At 42.7% G+C, this 24,364-nt stretch overlaps 1 protein-coding gene across 1 annotated transcript in view; it reads right to left on the reverse strand.

The window, feature by feature from the left end:
- HTR1F (5-hydroxytryptamine receptor 1F) overlaps positions 1-19,674 on the reverse strand; it is a 103,565-nt gene extending 83,891 nt beyond the window's left edge. Inside the window, exon 1 of the mRNA XM_058018833.1 lies at positions 19,534-19,674. The gene's annotated coding sequence lies outside the window, so the exon portion shown is untranslated. The remainder of the gene's footprint in view (positions 1-19,533) is intronic.
- Between the last annotated feature and the right edge of the window lie 4,690 nt (positions 19,675-24,364).

Below are 24,364 nucleotides of genomic sequence, written 5' to 3' on the forward strand. Positions count from 1 at the left end.
TAAGCAGATAAATATCTCCCCCAACTAACCAGCTGCCAAGCAAGACTCTTCACAATGACATTTCATATACCATGCTTTTGGCATGTGAACAAAATCCATACCCTGCTGCTTCTCCCTCTCCTGACACTTCCTCAATTAGAAAGATCTTAGTTATTTGTTACAGTTTTATATATTATATTTCATAAAAGAAAATGAAATTACTTTCAGGGAAAGGGGTAATTAGTAGCATACTCACCCAACTCCATGATTCCTCCAGTATTTTCACACTTCAGCCATTCTATACTGCATGTGAGTTTCAAGTTTAAACTGATAATTTGTTATATAAGATAATCTTTCAAGAAGAAGATAGTCTGATGTTTTGTTGACTGGAAAAATTTTAATTGAAAGTCTTGATTTGCAGCAGTTTTTTCTTAAAATTTCTGAGCTTGAAAGAGTGTTTTTTCTGTCTCTGGTGTCTGGTTTGAAGTTTTCTCAGAAAGGCATTTCTACAGTTCTTCACAGGAAAGCAAGGGAACGAGCCTTCAGAAGTAACAGATATAGGACTTTTAGTCTGAAGCTATTTTCCTTTGCAAGGCTGGAGGAGGGAAAGGAGATAGAAATGAGATGGTAACAGTAGAATTATAGCTGGACTGAAAGTCTCACTGATCCCTATTCTGGTTTTGGACTTGCTCAAGCTTCCACAAAATATACCTTATAAACCAATAAATTAGTGAAGGCTTTTCCTCCTCTTAAAACTCTGGGAGGGAAAACATTCATCTCCTTGCTTTTGCTTTTGAAGGCTTGCCTACAGTGCAAGTTATGAGAAATTATGGTTTTATTTGAAAATTTTTGCACAGCAACTAATGGTCAAGATTGGTCATTCCTCACTACCCTTTTAAATCTGTGCTGCAGTGCATCTTTGACACCACAGCACACCAAAAAAGTTAGTCCCATGACTGGTTAGTCTCTCTCATATTGAAGGGTCGGGAAAAATTTATTGTGGCTGTTTTTTCCCCCTCAAAAGGTGGTGAGAAACCATGTAAGAAGATCTGGGAATGCTGAGACTGGAAACCAGCATAAACTCAAAAATCTTCTGTATCGTTCACCTGTCTTTTGCAAGCCATGTCCATTTTCCATTTGTTGTGTGGCAGCAGGGAAGGAAGGTGGTGCAGTGAGATCCCCGTGGGGATGCTGCTGTCTCTGGGTGTGCCAAGGCACAGATGGGTGGCCACAACAGTCAGTGGCTTGTCAGTCTGGACAAAGGGGGATAAAGTCTAAGGGGTAGCTTTTGTAAGCTTTGCCTGCACCAAATGGACTAAGTCCAGCTCAGTTTCTGGGCTTAGGGAATCAGTATTCAATTTTAGGAATGGATGTGATGTGGGATGAGGGTATATAACAGTGGTGTAAATGTGAATATCTACCAGCCATATTTGGACCCTTTTTGAAACCCCCTTTCCCTGTGACTGGAGCCCTGCTCCCTGGCACAGGGTGGCTGGCCAGGACCAGGCATGCTGCTGTTCTCCTGGGAGACACATTCTATCCCCTGATCATCCCATGGTTTGTGGTGTCTCTTGCTGGTTGCATAAAATACAATTCCAGCTGTACTCTCAGTGGCTGCAAAGGAATGAGATTTTGGAAGGGTGGAAGGACAAAGGCAGTGCTTGCTGCAGAGCCAGAGGTAACAGAGCAAGGTTTGTTCACTGGGTTTTGCACAAGGGCTGTGACAGCAAGAAAACAACGTTTTCCATGGGTGAAAGGTGTGTTCAGAGAAATTTTACATGGTTGGTGATGCTGCCTCTGGTGCCCTCGTGGGTAGTTGTGAAGCCTAGTTGATCATAAGTGCCTCATCTTCCTAATTTTCATCTACAAGCTCCACTGAATCTTTATTACCCTGCCTGAATGTTTTCCGGTGTTTTTGAACAAGGGCAGGGCATTACTTTTACAGCCCAAGTGATTTTATGGAAAGGATTGAACTCGGGTCAACAACAACTCATCCATAAGAAGTGCAGGCTTTAGGGAACTGAAACATAAACCCTATCAGAAATGGCACAACCACCTCATTCAGTGCAGCCATGTGGATGTGGAAAACTTTCAAATGATCAAATTAATTCTAGCTTTTGCTCTTCCTCTGAGAAGAAAGCATGATGTTATATTTCTTTCCTAGAAGCTTTGCTTTTCCTCTCAGTGCTGAAGAAAACTGAGAGGCTGCTGCATCCTGGAAGGAAGAGATCTAAGTATTCATTGCTGAGTGTGTACAGGCTGTGCATTTGCTCTCTTTGAGGGGCAGGGCTTCATTATGGAATGGTAGAGGGTGACCATACGGTACCAAAGTATTTTCCAGTTCTGTTTCTGCACTATCTTCAAAAGCAATTTTTCCATATCCCTGCCTCTTATATTTCTTTTTTTTCCCTCTTTATTTCTTTCCTCTTTTCTCTGATTTTATTCTCTCTCCTTTTACAAGGCCTCCCCTCACTTTTTTCTCCTTCTTTTCTGGTCCCTGCCCAGACTTCAGGTTCTTAGGTGTTCTGCCATTCCCTTTCCAGTTCCTGGCCCAGAAATCTGTCAGGTGTGCTGGAATGTTGCTGGGACAGAACTGAAGCAGTGGTAGAGTAGGGGAAGGAGTTAAAACTGAAGACTGGGAAGCTTTGAAACAGAACACAATAGTTATTGTGCTAATTTTCATCTCCATAGCAACACTAATGCAATGTTTTTCCCTCACTCCTGGAATTCCCCTCCAATGTCTCCTCCTGGGCTCAGCCTGGAGACCAGCACTGGCACAGGGACTGGGAGGGTGGCTGTATGGCTTGGAATTGTTGGAAAATGGATGGGATTTGAAGAAATCAGTAGTAACCCCCTGGTGCAACTCTATGGGCTGCCCCTGAGGTGTGGGACAGATCTGACCAGGAGGTCTGTCACCAAGGAACAGAAAGGGTCTTGTTGAGATGGCAATGCCAGCTGGTGCAGGAGACAGCAATAATTCTGTGGGGAGCTTCTCACTGAGGCTCTCTGAGGATGAGAGGTCAATGTCACTTTTATAGGTAACCCCTCAGAGAGGCACTCTTGCATTTGAATGTATTATCCTTGAAATTTGGGTTTAGGTCATCTGAAAGTCTGAGCAAACTGCATAGTAAAAATCAGACATTTTGCACTATTTTTTTCTGAATTAAAATCATTAATAGTGTGAGACTGTGATTAATGCAAACTAAGTATCTTAAAATCTGTAGGCATCTCTACATATCTTAGTTTGGGTGATGTATCTTGTAGAAGGTAAAGGTAACTGAAGGCTCAGAGCATCATTCAAACTGTAAAGCAAATCACAATCTCAATTGCATTTTCTCATATTCCTGATATCTTGGTAACCATGCCTGCATTATTATAAGCTTTGGGGTTTTTTTTAACCCTCGTGGTACCATCACAGTGAGCAAGAAAAATCTGGGAGGGAGGAGCGTTTTTGATACTCCATAAATGCAAGTGTCCCAACACTGCTGAACACTGCTGTGCCATTTGGAGAATGCCAGAGGGCAAACTCTGAAGAGGCATAAGAAGCACCAAGAGGGAGAAGAAAACGTTAGAAAGTGCTGTTGTGACAGATGGTGGGATGGTAGGCTGTTCTCAGATGGAAACATGTTGAAGAGTTTTGCTTCTCCAGTCTGGACAGCTTCTTGAGAACAGGCTGGGGGCAAAAACATCCAGAAATCCTCAGAACAGCTTTAATGTGTGAGCTATAAGTGCTGGTGGAAAAGAGTCAGTGAGCAGCTCTCTCAGTAGCTGTAGTGGTTGAACGTGTCCTGGTAGCAGTGCTGGATGTCCATGAAATCTGTCAGGACTCCTGGCTGGAATTCCTTGTGCCTTGGCTGAGGAACTTTGATGCTGTCCACAAAACGTGGGAATGCAGTGGTGATCTTCCTAATAATCCATCAGTGCCCTTTGGAGCCAAACCAGCACCTTCTGGGAGCCTTTTTTGTCAAGGGACCCTGACTTCTCTTGCAGTGGGGGAGTATCCAAGTGTTCCCTGCTTGGCTCCTGGCACTGCTGGATGTTACCATCAGCTCTGGCACTGCTCTGGCAGCTAGGAATGAGCACAGAGCTGTTCCTTTTGAGAAGGTCTTTACTAGGATTCCTCAGGTTTGGACTAAGAGGCGATCTCTAGGAAGGTGTGTAGTTCTACAGCTGGAATGCTGTGGTGTTTAAAGTGGGAATGTCACAGGGGCAACCCATGGAAACAGGGAGCTTGCAGCTAAACTGAGGGTTCAGCGAAGGAAAGCTGCAGGAAAGTTAACTCAAAACACAGAACTGCTTTCCCTGTCAGCTGACTCTGAAGTTAAAGTGATGTCATTTTCAAGCAAGTGTTCCATTTCACCAAAAGTTTATACTTACTGCTCTTATATACCTTTCTTAGTCTGCAGACATGAGGCATTTCTATTAAAAAAAAATAAATTAAAAGAGGAGTAAACCTGGGCATTTTTTACTTCCTCCACTACCTTCTGTCCATCCCTTCTCCCATCTTGAAATCCCATAGCCTTAACACCCAAATTAGAGACCTTCCTCTCCCCACATATTCAGAGCCTAGAGCGTACATGTAGTTTGCAGAGCACTGAGTGGGCTTAATGTACCATCAGGCTGGAACGTGTTAGGAGCTAATTCTGGGATGCATGAGCACAGGAATTGTCATGGGAACACAGCCTATAATCAAGAAGGATAAAAATTCCAGTAGGAAACCAGGCTATGGGAGACTTCCATCATGCTGCTCAAAACAACCCTAAAGAGAGAATTATTTTGCAATTATTTCAAAGGAGACACCATGCCGTGGAAACCCCTGACACAGCAAATTGCCTGTAATTAATGAAAGAAGGAACTTTAAAAGAGTAATTTTTTCTAGTTATGTCCAAAGACATAAACCTGCCCTTCTTCTAAACCCACTAATGAAAAAAACCCCAAACATTTGGGGAGTCAGTTTCCCTCTGACTGAAACTCAGCTAGTAAACATTGTGTAAAAATGTTTCCTCACTTTTTTTTTTAACTGACAGAAAGGAAGGTTTCACTTAGCCTACCACATAGTCAGATGCTTCCTTTTAATCCAGTTTCCTTGGGAAATAACAGTTACAAGATTGTGCCATTGTCAGTCCCCATGAGCTCCTTTTGAACTCATCACCCAGTTTCAACTAAACTTGCAGAGAGATCAAGAGTCCCTTTGCCTTTGATGAATACAAGCAGATACAAGGCAAGCCCCTGTTAATGGAAAGGCCACAGCATGTGTTCAACATATTATTAGACATTAGAGAGTCTGTGTGAGGGGAACAGAAGGACTGAGAAGTTTTGTGAGAACAAAAACTACAGCAAGCAAGCTTTAAAAGTGTCACTGCTCAGATAACTTTTTGGGAGTTGCTGCACTAAGCTCCATGATATAAGTACTTGTAATTGTTTTCTAATTCCAACCTGTGCAGGGCCTCCTGATAATTAAAGTGTCAGCATTTCAGTGATGAAAAGCCCCATTGAAAATCAATGTTCAGTTGCCATTGCTGCTTGCAGGGAAGACAGAAAGGTCTTGTGAAGGTCTGCAGAACCAGCTGTGAAAGCCTTCTGTCAGCTTGGTGGGAGGGGAGAGCTGTAAGACCAAACCACCATTTGCAAATTCTCATCCTTTAAACTTAGGGCTGGCTAAAATCAGAGGCATGTCTTTCATGTGGAGGTCTCCAGAACTGCATGTCCTGCTTAAAACTCATTTGCAGGTATTGTGCCTGTTCCCATACCAAGAGAACAGACTGAGTAACCCTGACTGGAAGCTGCAGGGAAGCTCCTCACAGGAAGATCTGTCAGTGTCAGCAATGGCACATCCTCACAGAGCTCAAATGCCTTTTACTGTTCAATGTAGACTGTATTCCCAGTTCTTTGTTAATCAGGGGAATGCTCCTCACCTTGCTTTATGAGTCAGGACAGTGAGATGCAGGGAGACTAAATAGTGACACCAAGGTCACACATTTTGGCAGAGGATGAAGTTAAACCCAAACCCTGAGGGAAGGGGCAGCCTCGAGGTCTCTGCAGGGTGGAAAGCTCTTCCATGTGCTCTCTGCCCTTCTTCCCTTCTCAAATGAGCTCTCTGATTCCTGCTCGCACTTTTCTGACTGTGCTTTGGCCTGTCAGGCTTCCCAGAAATGGCCATTATGCCATCACTTTTGAAATGACTTTTGAGTATAACCCAGTGCAAGGCTTGGTATTACAAACCTGCTTACAAAAATGGCTTGCTGCCTTCCCTTAGAGCATTCATAAACTATGTCCAAAAATACTCCAAAGTAGGTGCTAATAGCCTAGATTGATTCTGACTGCATAAAAGACAAGTAATTTCAAATTATGAAAATTAACTACTTACATAATTTGATTTATTCAGTTACAGTCTCTGTGAGGATTTAATGATGGTGCCTTATTCCCAGCTCTGCTGCTGCTGAACTTACAATATATCACAAGTGTGATTCAGAAAGGTCTAGCAAGAATGCTGGGGTGGTATGAGGGAAAAACAGGTAGATGATATAGCAGAACTTAAATTTCAGTCTCTGGCTTATAATTATTCCATCTTTTTCTCATCATCTGTGTTTATCCTACTGCATTTTGATTTAGCAGCTTCTTTAAGATCATGTTTATTATGTATATTAATATCTATGTTTGCAATCTGATTACATCTTGTACTGGAATTCCTGGCTCAGACTTGCTGGACTTTTGCAATCCATGAATGATTCCTCCGCCTCAGAAATTATTTTCCTGTATCCCTAATCCACACAAGCAGGCACACAGACCCCGAGTCCAGCCCAGCTCCTGCCTCTTGCTCAGGAAGATGAGCCCTGCAGCCACTTGCAGATGCTGGCATGGAGCACATTCATAAATCCCTTTATGGCAAGGAGCATAAAGGGATGGTGGTGGTGTACCTGTGTCTGAGAGGCAGCAAGCTGACAGCAGGAAAACCTGCTTAAACAAGGATTTACTTCTGTAATCAGACAGGAGTCCCATGGCACAGTCTGTGACACGGCCTCCTCCCTGACACAGAGAATCTAAATCTGAAAAGGAGAGACTGCACTAGGAATATTTCTGTCTTCACAGTTTATTTGTGAAGTTGTTACCTTTGTTCTGATAGGGACCCTTCTGCTTGCCACTGGCCTCTGCAATCACTCAGCTAAAAAGGGGTAAAAAAAGAGACAAGCACTTGCACACAAAAAACATTGTGACTTGAGCAAGGGGCACTTAGAATTAACTTGGAACCTAAATTTGCAAACAAACCTAAGGGATAAGAGTAGCTAGCTGGATAAACTTCCAGAAGGCAGAAACATCTTTCCAATCTCCTCTTTAGCTCCTTGAAGGCATTATCATCACTTTGATCTAAATTGAATTGACTCCAAGCCAGTTTATTGCAATGTATGAGCTGCTCCCCTGTAGATGCTGGAGATGAGGCTCTTGCCTGAGAGCTCAGAGTGACACAGTTCTTCCTCAAAGGCACCAAATGAGAGGTGAGAACTGATTCCTGTGGTTCCCTCCACCACAGACAGAAGAAAAAGTGATTCTCACTTTCAGGATAGGTTTTAGAGGTAGATGAGGATGCAAAGAAAGCAAGAAAGGTATTTCTTACCCTTTTTTTCCCCCTCCCTACCCTCAACCAAAACCACCTTCTCTTCCCTGGCTGGGAGGTGGCTGTGTCTGAGAAGGAGAACAGTTCTGCCCACAAGGCCCTCTCTACCCCTCCTGGATATCTCCTTGTTGCAATTCAGCTCTTTCTGAGCTGGCAGCAATTGCAGGCAGGAAGAGTCTGAGAAAGGAGTGACAAAGTCTTCTTTACTGAAAGCAAGAGCAATACTTCTTGATCCTTGATCATTGATTACAGCTCTTTAAAGGGCAGAACATCCAGCAATTCCATTTGACAGGTGCTGGGCCAGAAGATTTGTAACAGGAAACATGAGGGGTATGATTTGTTCTCATTACCACAAAAAGAAGATTTTTGTTCCAGTTGGAACAAACAAGTCTTTTATTTCCTGTCTTCTTTTATTACTTCACCAACTTATTAAATTCTTTATTTTTATTTTCTTAATATCTCTGCAATGCCTTAGCTTTTTAGGTCAGTGACTCATATCTACAGCTGCATAAGAGCAAACCTCTTCATATAAATGGCTTAATTTTCAGGCTGACCATGTAATTTTATCATTCTTCAAATGATCTATGCTTCTCTAGATTAAATGGATGAGTTTCCAGAAAGTAAATGTGTTTGGCCGGCACAGACAGAGCTTTATGTCAGGTTCCTGCCAAAGAAGTCTGCACAATATTGTCTCAATAAAAAATGAGAAAGTAAAAATCATTTAGTCACAGGTGTACTACACATTAAGATGCAGAAAAGGTATCACTAAATTATGTCATTGCATAAGTAGTTCCCTCAGTAACAGTTAAGGGAGGAAACTAGTTGGTCACAACTAAAGAAAGTGCAGCTTTTATGAAAAGAATTGGCAATAAAAACGTCAGAATTACACTTCTATGTGAAGTAAGTTCTGATGAATTCAAGCAGCTCCTGCAGTTTCCAGTGCTCTTTCCTGTGTAAATGGTGCTTCATCCCATATGTATTTTCAGCACATCTCTGTCTGAGACTTTAACTTAGATTCTCTACCGTTGCACTGAATTTCAATCCAGATTTCTGTGCCATTTCCACCAAGGTACCTCCCAGATTTATGAGAGAAGTGAAGATGTATGTACTGTTCCCTTCTTTCTTGGTTACATACCTCTTGGATACATGGAAGTCAGATTTCAGCAGACTGATGCCTTCAGGTCAGAAAAATGGTTGCTTTGTCATCTTTCTGCATTTAAGTCCATTTTAATTTTATATCCTCCCAGATAAATTCAGACCAGACCTCCTTTTCCAGTATTTCACACAGAGCTTTGTCATGTAACTTTTCTGATGGAGCAGAGATGAGCAATTTTTAAAAAAGGCTTTGACTGTTATGAGCTGATTGGGTGTGTTGCAATGGCCCTGCTAACTGCAGAGGGTCACCAGTTTATCCTCACCACGCACCCAAAAAGTCAGTCAGCATCCTGCTGTGTTATCTGGGGAGATGACATGCAAACTCCCTGACCCCCTGTATCATCCTTGGGCAGGGGTGAGGCTCTGCCTCTGAATCAGTAAAATGGAAGGAACTGTCACATTTCCAACCTCCCAGACTGCAGTGGGATGGACACTCAGTAAAACCCAGGTGATACTGCAATAGTGCAGACCACATGAGGCTTTAAAGAAGCATCTCTGAGGTCTGCAGTGGAAAGCATTTTCCAAAGAGAATCAGGACCCAGCCTCCTCTTTCTCTGTCTTTCCCTCAGGATAGGTCCAAATCAAGCAGACCCACTCCCATTCTTGCAATGGATGCAACACAGACTGTGTGCTTATGGGGTGTTGTTTTCCCATTTATCATGAGCTGCACCCACCAGCCTTCACAAAAAACCCTTGACAAAGAAGAATTTAATGGGATTTTTTGCAAAAGCGTACTGAAAAGGAATGAAGAGTTTGCCAAAAATGTGTTCCTCTCTTCATGTGGATATAAATCAAATCCCTGGGTTTACTTTCTATACTCTTGGATTCCAGCAGAGGTCAGCTCTGCCTGTGCTGGGGATGGACAAAGCAGTTCAAAGTGTGGGTGCCTGCACACCTTGCAACACAAAGCTCTGCTTGCTTCCCACTGCCCCTCACAGCACGAACTTCAGCCCATTTCAGGCCCTCCTCTTAAATGGAGATAAAAGGGCTTTGAACCAGAGCATCTCTGTCTCCAGGACTGCCACAAAAGCTGGTTAGAGAGCTCTTCTTGCTGCTGCTCTGTGGCTCCAAGCCTGCTTGAGAACAGCCTGTAATGAGCACAAGGAGAGGGGACTGTGACAGTGGTCCTTGGTGAGGTTAAAAGTGTTGCAAGATGAAAAACCCCCAAAGAGCAAGAAGTTATGTCTGGACTGTGCTTTTCAATTACTGGACTATTAGGGAAACAGAAATACTGCCATCCTGTTGCAATTATCTTCCTTTGCTGCTGTATCAGGATTGTTAAAAAAACCCTACAGCTGTGCTCAACAATGTCTGGTTAAGGTTTGTTCTGGCAAAAAAAAAAAAAAATTGAGTGTATCTACAAAAAAATTTGCTTCTTTAAATGGCATTATCTTGGTGGATATATGGTCCACTGAAATTCTTATTACCTCTACCAGTTACAGCGGTTCTTTAGCTCTTCAGAACACAAGACAAGAAACATTTTGAAGCTGAAGGCAGAATGTGTTGACAAATACTCTCTAGTCTAACCATATAAATCTGCAAATGTCCAAGACATGTTTTTATCCTCTCTTCTTTTTTAAATTACTGCTACATTGAGATTTTTTTTGTTAATTGTCATTAGTGATTGACACACTTTGCAGACTTTTGAAGTTAGAAATTAATGACTGCTTTTCTGAAATTAGATGTCATGCTTTCAACAGGAATTTTTCATGTAACCAGTGATGTGTGCCATTGAGACAGCAGCTGCTTCTGAAGGATAGTATCTAAAAAACCCCAAAGAATCTCACTGTAAATCTAATGCCTGGTTTTCCTAAATAATACTTTTCACACTTTTATGGTCTTTTTTGAATTTAGCTTCTTAATACTAAAAACCAGATGACGTTTCAGTGCATCGAAGCACTCCTTTTCTTTGTTCTGTTTGGGAGACTTGGTAGATTGAAATGACAAAATGTGGTTTGCTTATTTCTTATAGTTGTATATAACAAGAAATGAGTGCCATTAGTCTAACAAACTACCAGAGGAGCCAATAAATAATTTCAGCACAAGATCAAGGATAGGACTAATGAGCAGCAGACTTGACTTGTTACCTGAGAATTGAGAGAAGAAACATAAGCCCACTAGAAAGAGGTGATTAAGGTGCCCCTTCATAGTGAACTTGCACTCTGTGTGCAGTTGTGCTGCCCAGCTCCAGCCCTTAGGAGTGTCAGATGAATGTCAGGCAAAGCAAGAAAAGCCATTTTTCATTTTAGTGCTTGTTCCTCCTGATGGCATTATCTGTTATAGGTCAAGCAGCTACAGCTGACAGCTTCATAGGTCATCTTAAAAACAAGATATACACTCAGAGCTGTTGCTGCTGATTAAAGATCACATATCTAAGTGCAGATGACACTCCTGGCTTTTGGGTGACTACGGGGGATTTGGAATTCCAGTGGGAACAGCACATTGTGTCCCAATACCTTGTACACACACAGCCCAGGCTGTTGTTCACGAGGGACTGTGTAACTGCCTCAGCAGAGAGCAAACTGTGTTCTGGAAAAGTGACAGCATTTGTAAGGCTCCTATTCTTTGTTGTTACAAGGGGATCTGGATGGTCCAACGCTTACAGGGGCTGGGTGCCACTACAGACAGTCACAAGCAGGCTTCTCACTGAATGCCCTCTTTACCTGTCTGTCTTTGGCAGCTGCATCCAAATACAGGTATTTTGCAGGTCAGATTTATCTTTACAGAGAGTTCAAAGCACCACTGACTTTGTGCCAAAAACTAATGGATGCATCCTGGGCTCCTCATATTGATGTTTAACTTTGTCATCTGTCCAGTGGTAACTACCTAGCTCTGGGCTGAGGAGAGTCTGATCTGCTTTTCCCAGGGAGAATTCTTAGGGTGTCTCTAGGCCACTGACAAAATCTGAAATGCAAGCAAAAAACTTAATCGTGAATCACAAATCTCAGAAACAAACAGAAGAAGATGTCTCTCTTGCTGAGAGTTGCCTGCTCCCTGGCTGAAGTGGGGCTGGTGCCCACAGTATTCCTGTTAACTCCATCCAGAGCAGCGTGAGCAAACAGCTGTGCCCATACTCTGTGGCCTGTAACACAGGGCCATGTGGCTGAAAGACATCATCACTGTTTTTCAGAGATTTTATGGTTCAAAAAACCTAAACTGACATGAGGGCTCAATCAGTGGATTGGTAGTTTGATAGCCTAATATCAAAAGGGGAATAAATTGCACACCTTTGGACATGGCACGAAGGTTTGTGAGCCCTTGAGAGTAGAACTACTGGAAATGTGCTGGAAAACACTGTGCAGCACAGAAAGATCCCAATCTGGATGTGGTCCTGGCTATTGTGCTTATTTGGAATGGTCTCCTCAACAAATCACCTCTGAATGCACATCTGGCTTTTGTCTTGAAAGGAACTGATTGGTTTTCTGCATAACAGGGTCCAAACAAACTCAAACTGATACAGCTTTGATGATCAGGAGAGACAGAGACTTAACAGCAAATCAGAGAAGTGACAGTGTAGACACAGATCCTTATTAATAGTAAATGGTTGTTTTTTCTAGATGTAAACATCCTAAAATATTAATTAAAAAAAAAAAAAGACAAAACCCCGTAATCACACAAGGTTTTGGTCTAGATGAAAAGAGACACATTTTGCCTTTTACAAAACAGCAGGGGCCCTTTTTGCCACTAGCAACTGTCAATCTTCAGGTAATTTCATAATGAGACCTGCAGTACAGTCTTTGAGAAGAGTAAGACTAGAATGGAAGAAAAAAATTAAAAGCCCTCAGTAAAAGGCAGAGTGAAAAGGAGCTTGATTTATGACCCTAATGTAAAAATTCTTTGTGTGGAAGAGATGGTAATGATGCCATTATGTTGGGCAAGCCCAATACAGAAGATTGTTTATGTAGATACAAGTGTTAGGACAGAATGGAAGTCATTTCCCTAGGAAAGTAATCAACAGCCTTAAATGCATCTTTTACAGACACCTAAATGCTATTAGTCTTCTAAAGTTTGACTTTCCTCTTTTCTTGGAGGATAATTATATTATTTGCTTGTTTTCTCTGGTACATTTGAATTTTTTTCTGTGTCACTAAATAATTTCTGTCATTTTTTGCCCCTGGCTGTTCCCCTGGTTCCTTCCCTCACTGATCTGGGGTTGACACTGGCCCCATTATGGGCACCAGGCTCTGCCTGCCTGTGCTTGGCTGTGTGCCCTCTGTGAGGAGTGCCTGTGCTGGGGTCACCTGGGCTCCCAGCCCACGTCCCCCTTGCAGAGCAGCCCTGCTCTCCCTGTTCTCCAACTGCCCAGGCTCAGGATGTGGATAGCCATGTAGCAGTTTTTCTAAAAGGAGTCACCAGTGACATCATCGGGACATGAATCAGCTCTGTGATATTGCTGGGGTGTCAGCTCTGCCCAGCCTGTCATTTCCCCTGTTAAATTTGCACTCTTGATTGCTCCTGCCCAAGAGCATCCCTGATATTGGTTCTATTCAGCTACATTTTTAAGATGGCTTTTAATTCTAACTCAGTTGTTCCATCCATTTGTTCCTCCCCAACCTTTCATCACCTGCACGCTAACCAACTTCAGAGGTTATTCCCTCAGCTCAACTGTTAATGAATAATTAAACACTAATTTTTATTAAACTATTAATTAACACACTTCAGGGTACCCAGGAGAGTCTCATGAACAATCACAAATGGTGTAAGGTTGATAACTTGACAATAGTTAGTATAATGAGCTATTTTTGATTAAAGCTTTCCAGATAATGGTACATACTCCTGGTATTTTCACCCAACACACACTTATTGCTTTCTGTCTGTGGCACTGTTAAAAGCTTGTGCTGTATTTACCAGGATTTATTATAACACAAATTAGAGGAAGAGAGTCTGATAACTGGCTGCATCTCTAAGTGATACTGATAAGGTCCAAGTTAGCCTGCATCCTTTAGTGGTCGAGTTACCAATAAACCATGGCCTAAAATCTCTCTCAAGGATGGTATTTTGATCACAGACCTCCCTGTTTCTGTTATCTCTGCTGGTTTCAGAGCACCCCCTCCTCATCAGTGACTCAGTGAGCCACAGTCATCGCAGTGAGGTGACAAACTTGTACTCCGTGGGCTCCACCACTGCCTACTGCAGAGGTTTCTCCAAGCCAGGCTGATCTTTTATAATCTAGCACAAAGCTGAGGATAGGAAAATGAGTATTGATAGCTACTTCACCCCACCCTCCCCTCCGTATTAAATTTAGAGGTAATCTTAGGCTTAATACAAATAAACTGGATGGGTTTAATGCTATCAAATCAACAGTGCTAGGTAAAAGAAAAAAAAGAATGTGTTTCTCTCCTCCTAGAGGAAGGATCACTCTTATATAGTGAAAGATCCAATTACAGCCCAAATTATGGCCATCTAGAGACTAGCTAATGTGGTTATATTGCAAATAAATCATCTGCACTTAAAACTAGAAAATGCTTGTTTTGATGTATTACAGCCACCCTCCAGTAAGTGTCACGCACAGTGGGGTCTGGATTCAGGCAGAAACAACAACCCAAAGGATTATTGCTGCCCACACAGGAAGTTTTCCAGGCAGGGCAGTGCTTCCATGTGAGTGCAATCAGCAGCACTCCAGCAAGTCAAAACCCAGGAAACTCAAACAGAGGAGGATGAGGACGGATGGGCTGCCTGCCACCTAATTGCTGTGAGGCAAGCAAAACAGCAGGACTGGGAGGACAGAAGATGCAAGTTGATGCTGAAGTCATGTTCTGCTGCTGGCCATAAGGGTGATTCACTGAACAGCGTGTCCCCTGTCAGAGGGAGGGAACAATAAGCAGGAACATTTGGCATTCCAGTCCATGAGAAGACCCAAGCCAACTGTCCTGCTCTGCTCATCAGCTGCTGCAGGAACCAACTACAGACAGCACCAGGAAGTAAGGAAAAGGAATACAACTTGACTAAAATGAACTTTTGTTTCCACTGCTGGGAAGAAGGGGAAAGGGGATGCTGACTCTTGTCGTTTTGCCTGTAATTGTCATTGCAGACACGACTGTGTTACAGGTACAGTAATTTAATACTCTCAAATTCTATTTTGAAGGTCAAAGTGTTCTAACATCGTCATATTTTTGACTGTGACTTACAGCAGCAGAGTTTGGAAGTTCTCCTCAAGTCAGGAGAAGCTGCCAAATGAAACCACACTTCAATAGGTACAAAGTACCCTTTGGCAGAATTCCATCAAATTATAATCCCCTCTCATTACTGCATAAACATTTCTGGGTGAGGTAGCCAGTTCCAACCCTTCTCACTCATGTCAAAAATCTACATACTGGATCAGATATTTCTGTGATTCCTAGTTTTCATTTCTGCTTTCCTTTCCTATTTCTCCAGCAGGTCAACATCCCAATGTTGCTTCACATTTCACCACAACTTTTTGTTCATTCACATGGGTTTTGTATTGGCACCATGGAGCTGTTTTGTGTGTTTGTGTACATATGTAAGCACAGATACCTACTTATTTATGCAAGTAGGCAGCTAAATCACCTTGGCCCCTCTTTGCACCTCACAGCTTAATAGCAGGATTGTCACTCTGCAGTCCAGTATTCCCTGTGGCAGAGAATGACTTTTTAACAGTTAGGCACTTGGGGCATATCTGCTGTGTTTGTGCATGAGCCAGCTGACTGGCCGATTCTCTTTGGATGTTTTCATCATCAAACCATTCTATTTTCCACAATCAACACAAATTCAGTTCAGTCAAAGCCTGAAAAGGTAACACTGCCATTTAAAATAGTGGAGTAATGGTTTCTTACAAAATACGATGAATTAGGCACAAGATTCTAGGAACAAAAAAGAAAAAAAAATTAGGCACCCATTTTTTCACTTTGATAAGTCTTGTCTTAAATTTGGGGGTGCTTGCCACTCAAAATTTTCAAAGCTCATCTTGCATTTTGACAAGAAGAAACAATACTTAAAGTCAACAAGGTTACTTTTCTCATATACTGATAGAGCTTTTCCAATCCTCCCTTTTGCAGAGGAGCCGGTGATGTGGGAGTCCTAAGGCTGGACTTTTTGTAGTGCTGAGCAGCTGATGCTTCATGGCAGAGCAAGGCAGTTTAAAATTAGCCATCCTGCTTTTAATTTTGGGCTTTTGCCCTCTCCCCTATGGCAAACCTGCAAATGCACACGCAGGGATGTGCACCTGTAGGAGGCAAACCCAGTTTCATAACTCTTCCATTTCCAAGCAAGCTTCCCAAATTACCATGTGACACACTCCTACTGCAGGCAAGGCAAACTCAAAAGTGTTTAGTCGATTCTTAGGATGTCAGGTCTGCATATTTCACTGTACTCCCATGTGCTTTTCTTCCTCCAGTAAGTGCAGAACCAAGGTCCTGAAGAGAATGTTGAGGAAATGACCTCCAATTCCATCCTCTTACTCCAGCATTAATTTATAACATGAATCATCAAGAAAATAACACTTTAAATACAATAGATATCATATACATTCCCAATATTTTCTAAAATGTGCCCTGGTTTTAATTAAAATGTGAATTGTACAAGCAGAAGGACTTGTTCCTCTGCCAGGAGCAAATCTCCAGCCATGGACATCAAATGTCCATGGAAAAAATATTTTGTTTTTTTCATGCATTGAAACTTCTCCAACTTTATTACATTTGGAAACAGAATGTAATAGCAGAGGGCAACATTATGTCTGACATATATAATTAGTTTACAAAAAAAAAAATACAACCAGGGGACACAATTTTGATAGAACCACTTTTTTCACGCAGTAGTTGCAGGATAATGGAGCACATTGATCCATTTTGCTAAATGGTATGACAAAGAAAATGAGCATTTGTATAAAAATGCCATAACAGTTGAAGCTTGAATTAGGGAGTCTGTAACCTTTGCTTGTGCTTATAAATTGCCCTGCAGATGAGAATGTGACATCAAAAAAAAAGAGAAAGGCATCCAAAGCCAAGAGATGAAGAGATGCAACCCATCAAATACTGAAATGCTTTATGCATATGTGTACCCAATGTTAATCACTTCAGATCCTATAGTGCAAATTGCCTCCAGCAGTTTCTAAAGTTATATCACAGGTTAAATGGACACCCACAGATAGAGATTAGTCATTTAAAAGACAAAGGTATAAAAACTGATTTCAACTGCTAAAGCTGTCTTAAAGTCAGTTTTTCATGCATTTTGAAGCTGTGCCTTTTTTACTCTTTTTCTGGGTGAGGGGTTAATAGCAGGGCCAAACACTGAAACTGGCAGCATATAAGGCTTTTTCCCAGTAAATACCTTAGAGAAAATTGGGCAAAAAGGAGTTACTCTTTCAGATCAAATAAATTCAGTTGTCTCTTTTAACAGCTGTGCATCAGTAAGTCATAAAAAATATCTGAATTTTAATCACTTATGCTCTCTCAAACACTAGAATAGTGGTTTGTCACCCTCAGATGTGGAATTAGTACAAAATGACATGAGAGATGTCCTGTACCCTGAGCTCAGGAGGAATCTCAGTGCTGAGGAGTCAGATTCTGCATGCAGTGGGTGCCTCCTGCCTGACTGAATTCTGTCAGCCTGGATGAAAAAACAGGCAATTTGGAGCTCTCAGGGAACGAAGGAGGAGGAAGCATACAAAGAAACTTGCTTATTTGCAGGTTTCACTGAGGGCAGTGACAGCTGTAGAGTCCAAAACTTCTGGGAGTAATAATAATAATAATAATAATAATAATAATAATAATAATAATAATAATAATAATAATAATAATAATAATAATAATAATATCCAAAACAAAGGCTTGATTAATCTCCTCTTAAAAAAGCAGACTTTTAGCTAAGCCAGAAATCCTCTTTTAGATATTGTATTAACTTTTCGCAATAGCTTGGAGCTGATAACCTTTTTCTCTCCTTTAACATTCCAGGTGCTTCAGTCTCCACAATCAAAAAGAAGAAACTCACAGCTATTTATGAGAGGCTTGGTGGAAATCTGAACTTTGCAGAAATTCCACCAAAGAGAGAAGGTGTGAATGGTAACTGTGAAGAGGCTGAGGTACCAAGAGCAGTTTACTTATAGTGCCTTAAAGCAACCTGTACATTTCCAAGTGCTCAGAAAGTAATAATCCTTGGAGTTACTAATGCTCTGAGCAGTGCTGCTGACCAATCACTTAACCCCTTGAAGTCCTATAGCTGAGAAAAAAATGACTCCTAATTCTATATTCCTGTTTCATGCAACACTGCAAGAAGTGAAGCGTGCAGCGTCAGCAGTTGGTATGATCATAAACAAAAATAATTTTTTCAGCCCCTAAGCAAAGTACTTGTCTCTTGGGTCAACAGATCTTAGAATTTAGCAGACCAAATGAACCAGCAAATGCATGTTTTATCCCATTTTAATGCTAACAAGATAAATGATGGATGAACACAAGTTTTTAGAAGATTAATTTAAATACAGATGTAATCACAGCAGGCAGCAGTTCAGAGCAGAAACTGTGCCAAGTCCATGTGAGGTCCTGCCTCTCTTCTTTGACTACTGGGACTCATTTCCAAGGCAAGGTCCCTAAAATATGTGCCCAATAGCAAATATTTTAAATCCCTCCTTCCTTTTTCCTTTCCCCTGCATTGCTTGTAGTCCTCTGTGGCTCAAAACCTCAACTCTCAAGTCCTGCACTTGGACAGTATCAGGTATTTGCATGTGAAGGTGAATATGCTCATGCATGTATGGGTAGGCAGATTAATGTGTGATTGACTTCTCAGAAAGGAAAGAAACAAGATCAATAAAGAGCAACAGAGTCTACCTTGAGCTAAGTTTTTCCCAAGTCAGACTTGGAAGTTTAGCCCATATTTTACAGCAAAGTTCAGGTCAGTAATTTTTATCAACTATGCAACTGATGCTCTGATTTTCTCTTGTTTGATGAGAGTAAGACAGTCTTTTGTCCATGTATACATTGATTTTTTTTTAAACTAACCTCTCAATTTTAATTTTCCTCAGTTAATATCTGCTGGATTAATAGTCCAAAAAGAAGAACAGCTTATAGTAGCAAGCATAAGCATCTATGGAATTATAATACCTAACAAAGACATTTCATTTCCTAAAGTTGGTTTTCATAATGTGCAGAAAGCCCGGGGTTGCCCAGTCTCATAAAGCATCCAACCAACACAGGGACTGTATAAAATGAATATCCTCTCAAAAAAAAGCCCTCTGGATTATGAAGCTGTACGAATTGTGTGACCTGTACAAACGAGAGCATGCTTCTATCTCTGAAAAGGCAACGAAATAATTAAAGGGCTAAGAAACACTGCTTGGTTCAGATGATCTCTTGGCAGAATCCACAAGTTGAATTAGGATGAAAACAGAAGACAGTTCACTTGTTAACATCATAAACTAAAGAATTCAAAGCCTAGTCGGAATCTCAGCCGCAAATGCCAGCATACAAAACCTGTCAGCCTACAGGACTTCATGTGTGTAGCACACACACATCTTTGCTGTATTACTGGCAAAAATTAAAGGAAAAGCAAACTCAAGAGGATGCTGCCACAGGAAATCTCATCTATGTTCAGGTTGGTAAAGCAAGTAAACATACTCACAAGGCTAGTATGAGCTAGGAACGTTTTCCTTCCTCAGTCCAACTTTAGGAAAAAGCAGAACAGTCGTCCTCTGTTCTGAACCCCAATATTTCTCCGTCAGCACAAGATCAGATAATTAACAAAAACCAAAGGATGACGAAATGAAGCCCGATAAATAACAAATATCTACATACATAAGCACACAGCAAGCAAGATAATGAAAAGTTAGCTAGATTTACCGTTTTAATTATCCAAGTAGGTGGTTTGTTTGGGTTTGGATTTTTTTTGGGGGGGGGGGGGTGGGAAACATCGGGCGCTGTTTTCACGAGGATTCCTCCATACGCATCGGGAGCGCGGAGAGCGAAGCCTTCCCCTCCGCAGCCGGCGCTGCCCCCGCCAAAAATGAAACGAAAGAAGGCGGGGAGGGGCGGGGAAGCGGCGGCCGGCGGGGAAAGCTCCGGCGCCGCCCCGAGCGCTCCGTGCCCGGCGCTGCGGCCGCGGCGGCTCCGCGCTGATCGCAACCTGCGGAGCCGCGGGGCGGGCGCTGCCGGGGCCGAGCCGGCGGGGTACCCGGTGCGGTGATACCCGGTGTGATGCCCGGTGTGATGCCCGGCAGGATGCTCGGCGGGATGCCCGGCGTGTTCCCGGGATGCGCCCCCCCTGCATCCCCGGTGCGATGCTGACCGCGGACCCCGCGCTTGTGCCGCCTCCGCGGCTCCAGGGCTGGGAGGGGCCGCATGGAGTGGGGGCGCCCTGGTTTATCCTAAATTAGGAGGAAAGGGTGCTGCCTGGAGCAGGGATGAAGGGGAGGTCTGTTTCAAGCGCCCGGCTTGTGTGGGATTTGGGATGTTCGCAAGTGCGGGTTCGTGGGTGAGGCTGCTCATCCGCTCCGGGGTGTGAGGAAGGGGTGCCAGGGTGCGTGTGAAGTGGTGCAGAGGTGGACGAGCGTGTGCTCAGCGCTTCTGCAGAGAACAGCGCAGCTGTCAGAGTTGTGTGCCTGGCCCAGCAGGACCTGGAGTGGGTGATGGCTGCCGAGGAGCGCAGACACGCCTGGCAGCTGTGACCCGAGCCCCAGCCCTTCAGCACCGCCGGCGCTCGCACACCCACTCGGTGCCTTCTGTCCCCCTCTGCTTCCCGAGCTGGGACTCAGACTCGGCTCCTCTCCGTGGCTGTTTCCAGCCCGGCATCGGAGAGGGCTGAGTGCCACACACACACAACCTGTTAGCAGGCACTGCTTTGAGCTCCCCTTTGCATGCTGCTCGCGGTTCCCTTCCATGGTGCACGTTTCACCTTGGTACCAAGTAATCCAGAGTGCCACTCAGTGCCCTTTCCTTTAGCTCAGGATGTTTATTGTTTGCTTGGACCTCTATTTATATATTTTTCTTTCTGAAGCAAACCCAAAATGAGTTCAGTGAAACCAGCCCCTACATCCCATTGCAAATATTTACTCCACAAAAGCTTAAAAGAGTTGAAATTACTAGAAGGAAATTTCTAGTGTTGTTTGTTAAGAAAAGCAAAGCTTTTAAAGACAGAAGTTCTATAAACTACCTGCATCACACAGCCACATTGTAACTTCTTCAGTCTAATTAGATGCAGTTTCCCCGGGTCATTTGGTGCCTGCCAGGTGCTGAACTTGCTGCTTAGGACCTGTCTTCTGCAGGCTTTTCAAGTTCCAGTTTTCTATGACCTGAACACCTTTTTTCCTTTTGCAGGTTTTGGCACTAGTGGCTACAATCTCCTCTCTCAGCTGCATGCATCAATGGCTACTGTTTGAATTAATGTATTATACCACAAGTGGCCTTAGAAATGGCAGAAATAATAGCAAAACATTCCTGCTCTGTGCATTGGTCCTGACCAGTAAGAGTCAACTGTTTATGATTAATCTCTGCACTGTAGTCTGCATCTGGTGTTAGATTGATGCCATTACACTCAGTCCAGCAGGAATGTGAAAGTGCCTCTCTGGAACTGACAATTTAGTGTATTATTTTTTTGCTTTGTCTGTAAACCTTTAAAATACATTTCTCCTAGGGAAAACTGCCTGATGACATTGATGGTGGCAGAAACTCTCTGGTAATTCCCAAAACAGTAGGCAAGGGCATTGGATGTCACAGTGAGAGCAAGTAGTCTCTCCATCTCCTTCAAATATCTCCTTAGGACCTCTTGCTTCCTGTGGTGTTTGCTGAGAGTTTGCTCATTGTTATTTTGTGTGCTGTTTTGGTTTCAAACTGTGCCTCATCCTCAGATTGTGTCCTGCTCAATGTAGTGACATCTTGTTCAGCTGCTGTGCCTCACAGAAATAGATTTGATGGTAGCAAGGGGCTTTGCTGTTCTGATCATATCAGGTAGCAATTTAAAGCTTATTTTTCTGAGCCTTTTTTTTTTTGTCATTGTCTCTTACACAGGAATGGTCATGCTGGGGCAGGCAGAAATTCTTTGTGAGTCTGTTGTTTTCTCCCTGAGGAGGACTGGCAGTGGGTGCTTAGGAAAAGAGTACAAGACCTGGGCAAGTACAGGGAGATCCTTGTCCTGGAACACGCTCTCATCTGGCTGAGGCTTAGGCAATGCAGGTTTGAAATACTTCCTATGCCTTTGTATCTAACCACCTTGAAGGATCTTTTCTTAAAGTGTCTACAGGTGGTTTTTGAACACATTTCTGCTTTTGGTATCTGCTCCATCACTCCAGCAAGGCATTCTACAGCACGCATAGACATGATGCTTATGGAAAAGTATTTCTTGATTATTTTAAACTTCTTTCCAAAAACATGTGTCAAACTGAAAGTCAAGAAGTGGTGGGAAAGTTTTACTTAGCTTAAGTGATATTTGGATTAGTTTAGATAAAGTTATTTAATTCCTTGCATGAATTAAAAAGAAAAAAATATGGAAATGGACAATTGAACTGGAAACGACTGCATTCAGGGTTTATTTAGGAAAGAATGTCCACACATCCTATGTACTTAAATCTAAATTTTTTGAGACAGTCTTTTTGCCTTGAATTTGCATGACATCTTCTGCATTAAAGTCTTTATCCTGGACTCGGGCTCTAAGACACAATAACGCTAAAGTGGTAATAGTGGATTGTTTGAATGGTAAATAAAAAGAAAATTTAAAAATTATATGGTGGCTGGTGTGTAAAGCTGGTATTGTAGAAGAGCAGGGCAGGAAACCCTCAGTTTAACACCTTGATTGAAATTCCAGTATCCAGCTGTAAAGTCCAGGTTGCTTTCTTCTTTCTCAAACTCTGCCTCACATGGTTATGTAGTGAAAGAAGGACTAGAGCTTCTTTTTAAGCCACCATCATTTGTAAACTCTCCTCCCTTCTTGACAGTGTAGACTTGATACATCTGAAACTTTCGGGGGTTTCCATCACATTTAAATTCCCCTTGTGCAATAAATCAGGTGGATAATTTGTATTTCCTGTATGGCATCCCTTTGCAGGCTCTTTTCCTTCTTGGGATGGTTCTTTCCAAGAATGTTAAGAAGCTTTAGTTGTCTGCTGCTTCTTCATCCTTTCGCATTCACTGATGTGGATCAGGTTGCTGAAGTTTGCTTGCAGACACCTTTCCTCTCTTCTTGGGTTGTAACTGCAGCTCTGGAAGTTAATCAGATTGGGATGCTGGAGTTTTTTCCCTCCTGTCCTTCCTCCTTACCTCTCATATTACCTCCTTACCTCTGCTAATACCAACTGGGACAGAGGGACAAAGGAAAGTTTCAGTGAGGTTTTTACAGTTGTGACACCACTATGCACTCCATCAAATCTCCCCTCAAAGCATTTGCTTTCTGGGGAGTGGAGAAGAGGCCCTGAGCACATTTGTGTGGATATAACCAAAGACACCAAACAGAAGATAAAACAGCTTGAACTGATGTAAGAAATTAATGTGGCAGATACTGCTGTCAGAAAAATTTCCTCCCAGTGGGTTTATGAAAGGCAAGTATAAAAGTGGCTGTTTAGTCTCTGGGGCCACACTGTCTTGTGCAAGAAGCTTCTCCTTGGCAGTGGCATTTATTAGGGCCATAACTCAGCACTGCAGGGGATGCACATCCTTTTTTGATTTTTACTGCTGCGCTCTTAGAAGAGATCTAGCTGACCATTTCCCCCTGCTTTTGAATCCCTCTACACTTTTGCTTTCCTTTCCGAGCATATCTGTCTGTTGTGCACATCTTCACTAGCTCATATTGGGGTGAAGGGAGACTGAATCAGTGTGACACAGAGATTTGGGGCAGCCTCAGCCCTAGGACAAACCCCCCTCAGAGCAGTGTGAGGGGTCTCATGGACAAGAAAGATGAAAAGGAGCTGGCGGAACAGTGTTTTGCATCAGAGCCATCTTTTGTAGCTGTTGCCGAGTCCCAGGATGACCTAGAGCCTGATCCCTCACAGTTCTTGCCTTTTCAACTTTACCATAAATATCTACACATTTGGGATAAACTGTGCCATGCAGCTGCCAAGTTAGCTTCAGCTGGATGACAGGGGTTATGATGTTATTATTTACAGTATGATGTCTAGAGAGGTGAGAGTTGACTCTGCACAGCCATCATGTGCTGTGCTGTGCCCTTAACGAGGGTCAGAGGAGCAGGTCAGGAGAACAGGGACAAACCATCTGCAGTTTGCAATACCAGGTGCTCAGCATCTCTCAAAGTCAGACCATTTGTTTGCATCCTTTAATTAAAACACTCTTAGTTCACTTAAAGGCCGATTATGAAGCGAGAATGAAGATTGCTGCTTAGGAAAACAGATGATAATTTCTGCTCAATGAAATGTGTGTATGTCTCACTGCTATCCATCTAAGGAGGGGAAAACGTGAAGATGTTTGTTCCCTGTAAATAACGTTTACACTCCATGTATTCATACCTGCTCTCATCACAGGGGCCGAGGCATGAAGCTCAAGGGGGCCCTCCAGCACATTTAGCTATGGGGCAGGGCATGTGTGTTGCTCTTCTTGAAAGAAAACTGGAGGAGCTAAGGCTGCCTCTTGGAATAAAAAAGGAAATGCCACACCTACTATGTCAGATGGTGGTGGGAAAGGAGATGCCCAGCACCTGGGGACTGAAGAAGAAGACTGGAATTCTAAAAAG

Source organism: Melospiza georgiana, chromosome 2, assembly GCF_028018845.1.
Source record: "Melospiza georgiana isolate bMelGeo1 chromosome 2, bMelGeo1.pri, whole genome shotgun sequence".
Classification (NCBI taxonomy): Eukaryota; Metazoa; Chordata; class Aves; order Passeriformes; family Passerellidae; genus Melospiza; species Melospiza georgiana.